The following is a 4,605-nucleotide window of genomic DNA, read 5'->3' on the forward strand; positions in this document are numbered from 1 at the left end:
ACACTTGAAGGATCCTCAATAAAAAAATTGACATTTAAACATTTGAGAACACTAAATCTAGGGTACCCTGTATTTGCTAACCATCTTTATATGAACATATAAACACATACCTTTTCATTGCAAATATTTCCCTAGAATTATCACAATACTCTTGTGAAACTTGAGTTTTGCACTTGAGGTCATATAAGATGACATTTTAGGGGAACTAATGTTCTTTAGAAGTATGATAGTCTATATTTCAGAGACAGCACAGGAATCTTGAAGCAGTGGCTCTATTTCCTGTTGTGCAAGAGAAATTTAGATACACTGTAAATTAGAATCTTATCTCTCCATAACTCCTATCTCAACAGAGAAAGTAGAGATGACTGAGGACAACCACACCTTGACAACTGAATTTGTCCTCACAGGATTTATGGATTATCCAGATCTGAAGATTCTTCTGTTTGTGGTATTCTTTGCTATCTATCTGATCACTATGGTGGGGAATCTTGGTTTGGTGGCATTGATTTTCACAGAGTACGGTCTGCACACACCGATGTACATCTTTCTGGCCAATCTGGCTCTGATGGATTCCTGCTGTTCCTGTGCCATTACTCCCAAGATGTTAGAGAACTTCTTTTCCAAAGATAGAATGATTTCCCTTTATGGATGCATGGCACAGTTTTATTTGCTCTGCCTTGCTGAAACTGTGGACTGTTTTCTCCTGGCAGCAATGGCCTATGATCCCTATGTGCAGTCCACTGCAGTACCACACCATGATGTCAAAGCAACTCTGCATTCAGATGACCTTAGGGGCCTACATAGCTGGGAACCTGCATTCCATGATTCATGTAGTACTTCTATTAAGATTAACCTTCTGTGGATCTCATCAAATCAATTACTTTTTTTGTGATGTTCTTCCATTATACAAACTCTCTTCTGTTGATCCTTATATCAATGAACTGATGATACTTATTTTTGCAGGATTAATTCAAATTTCCACTATTACAATTGTCTTAATCTCTTATCTTTGTATCCTTTTCACAATTTTCAAAATGAAATCCAAAGAGGGAAGAGGCTAAGCCTTATCTACCTGTGCATCACACTTTCTCTCTATCTCAATGTTCTATGGCTCTCTGCTCTTCATGTATGTTCGACCATGCTCAGCTAAAGAAGGTGACAAAGATATACCAGTTGCTATTTTTTATACTCTATTAATTCCTTTATTAAACCCTTTCATTTATACTTTAAGAAATAAGGAAGTAATAAATGTTATGAAAAGAATTATGAAGAAGAGAAAACATCATAACATTCTCAAACAAATACCATCTCCTGTGACAAATTGACCTTAATTAAATAAAATTTTCAAATCCAATGATGCTGAGAAAATGGAAAAGGTCCACTTGCATATTGAATATTAAATAACTTAAACATGAGGATTTTTAATCCAAATAATGTATAAATGGTTACATAAGTTCAGAAAGAAGAAATTCTGCTAAAATGGATTTCAAAATCTAAACTACTAAGGGCCTCTTAGAAGCAAATTAAATGACTAATACTAAGGTCACAAATTATGTCAGAATGGAATTGATCACCATTTTCAACAAATCCAACAAATTCTAAGAGTAAAATTTGGTATAAAAAGTGTTTTTATTGTTGTTGTTAGGCACTATCAAGCCAGTTTTGACTAATAATGACTCTCTGAGCAAAACACTACCTGGTTATGTGCCATACTCCCAGTTATTGCTGTTAGAACCCATTGTTGCAGCCAGTATCAATCAATCTCCTTGAGAGTCATCCTCTTTTTTGCTGATCCTCAACTTTACCAAACTTCACAGTCCCTTTTCAAGGGACTGATCTCTTCTGATAACATGTTCCAAAGTCCGTGAGGTGAAATCTTGCTATCCTTGTTTCTAAGGACAATTCTAGCTGTGCTTCATCCAAGACAGATTTCTTCATTCTTCTACCAGTCCATGGTATATTTAATATTTTTTTCCAACACCATAATTCAAATGCATCAATTATTCCTTTTTCAAGGTCAGGCACACCTTAGTCTTGAAAATGACATCTTTGCTTTTTAATACTTTAAATAAGTCTTTGTTGTTAAACATATGTAATTCCTAAGTATGATTTTAGAAACTCACACACATTTCAAGTTCTCATATATTACTAAAACTACAATACGTATCAAAATAAACTGTGCTTTTAAATTTGATTATCAACTTACTTTAGTTCAAGAGTTCATGTTTGAGTCTGGAATTGAACCTACTCCCTTGGCTTACAGACAAACAAAAGACAGGCATACAAGCTGAACATTTACATTAGGCAGATATACTTCTTGGAGAGATCAATCATGGGAGAATAGAAGGGCTGTCTATGCACAGGGAGACAGCTTGGAGGGCAGGAATGCACAGGAGGGAAGGACAGAGGGAAGAGGTAACTATGAGGAGGAAGTGGGAGGGGAGCTGTTGCATTGTAGGGAATTGCAGTCAATGTCATGAGACAAACTATGTGAACTGCTATATGGAAAGTGAATTTGTTGTGTAAACTTTCACCCAAATCAAAATAATTTTTTTTTTTAAAGAGTTCATGTTTGATTATGGATTTATACAGAGTATGTATTTTCAAATCAAGAACATATTTATCTTTATCTTTAGCATTAATAATTTGTCTGTCAAGCTCTCTGAAATGCAGTGTTTGTATCATGGTAATTTATAAATCTTTAGTTCAAAATAGTGTATTTATATTGAAAGCCCAATAGATTTTAATGTTTTCTCATATTTGACAGTACAATTCCTGAGAACATCAATTAATTCAAGGCTTTTCCCCCAGATAACATTACTTGTCTTGTTTGTTATTATGAATGCAACTAACCTGCACTAATTCCAATATAAGTTCTTGGTATATTATTAGATTTAAGGGAAAGCTTGAGAAACTGCACAACATAATGTTGTTGTTGTTACCTTCCATTGAGTCATACCTGACCCATAACAACCTCTCCTTGGGTTTCTGAGGCAATACCACTACAGAAGTAGATTGCCCAAGCTTCCTTCTGAGGAGTGGCTGGTGGGTTTGAACCTCTAGCCTTCTGGTTAGCAGTCAAGTGCCTTAGGCACTATGCTACCAGAGCTCACAGTATAATGTTGTTGTTGTTTTTATGTGTCGTCAAGTTGGACCCGACTCATAGTGACCCTTGCTTGGGTTTCCGAGACAGTATCACTACAGAAGCAGATTGCCCCATCTTCCTTCCAAGGAGTGGCTGGTGGGTTTGAACCACCAGCCTTCTGGTTAGCAGTCAAGTGCCTTCAGCACTACACTACCAGAGCTCCCCCACAGCATAATAGAGGCAGAAAATAATGAAAATCCTAAAAAGATAGACAATAAAAAAATTTATTGATCTCTTAAATATGCATATATGTAAGAAAAAATGGCTTAATTGTGTCTGCAGACACAAAACTAGGTCTTGAATATATATTACCTTCCAATGAGTTAAGCGTTATTTTTATGCTTTTCCATAGTGAAAAACTCATACTTTGAGACAGTATGTAGTTTCCCCATGTTCATGCAGGAATACAGAATGCAGTTTGGATTTGAGTCAATGATGCCTGTTCCTCATACTGTTTTACAGCTCCTTTCACAGAAACTTAAGTCATAATACATCTCAAAGTGCTTAAAATCTAATAACTCACTGCCATCGAACTGGATCTGACTCATAGCATTGCTTGGGTTTCTGAGGGGGTATCACTATGGAAGTAGATTGTCCAATCTTCCTTCTGAGAACTGGCTGGTGGGTTTGAATCTCCAGGCTTCTGGTTAGCAGTAAAATGCCTTAGGCACTATGCTACAAGAGCTCCTGATAAGAAAAGTGGATATACCCATGTGAGGGGAAAGAAGTAATGTAGTTTATACACAAGGAATTTTAGGTTTTGCTGGGTATTTAATATGTGCTTGGGAGTGCAGAAAAAGGATATCACTGTAGCCTCTGTAGCCTGGGGTATTTAATCATTAGTAGCCTCAGAATTAATAGATGTTTAGGTGGTGGAAAATATTGATTTTGGGGACTAAACAGGAAAAAAAAAAACATGAGCAGAGTCATTGCTTGTGGAAATGTGTGTGACAATGGGGGTAGGGAATGAAGGAGGTGAAGAGAGGAAAGGAAACTGGCAGAGCTTTTGGTGAAAGCTTTTGGTGAATGTAGAAAATAAGGATGAAAGTGTATATATTCATTGAGAATTTTAAATATCACATTGTTGTTGTTGTTGTTGTTTGCCATTGAGTCGGCCCCGACTCATAGCGACCCCTCCTTGGGTTTCCGAGGCAGTATCACTACGGAAGTAGGATTGCCCAACCTTCCTTCCAAGGAGTGGCTGGTGGGTTTGAACCGCCAGCCTTCTAGTGAGCAGTCAAATGCCTTAGACACTATGAATCTAAATTTATCTTAGAGATCTCTGTTCTGGTTACCTAGTGATGCTCTGACAAGAATATACCACAAATGGGCCTTGGCAAACAGAAGTTCATTTTCTCACAGTTTGGAGGCTTTAAGTTCAAGTTCAAAGTACCAGGTTCCAGGGGCTGGGTGAAAGCCCTTCAGCCTTGGGCTTCAGCTCTGCCTCCAGCTCCCAGACC

The 4,605-nt window shown here is 37.3% G+C and overlaps 1 pseudogene; it reads left to right on the top strand.

Annotated features, from left to right (window-relative positions):
• The first annotated feature begins 337 nt into the window (after positions 1 to 337).
• Positions 338 to 1,325, top strand: LOC103208109 (annotated as a pseudogene).
• The last annotated feature ends 3,280 nt before the right edge of the window (positions 1,326 to 4,605 follow it).

This window comes from Orycteropus afer, unplaced genomic scaffold (genome assembly GCF_000298275.1).
Source record: "Orycteropus afer afer isolate SDZICR_OR568_19922 unplaced genomic scaffold, OryAfe1.0 scaffold00412, whole genome shotgun sequence".
NCBI classification, from domain to species: domain Eukaryota; kingdom Metazoa; phylum Chordata; class Mammalia; order Tubulidentata; family Orycteropodidae; genus Orycteropus; species Orycteropus afer.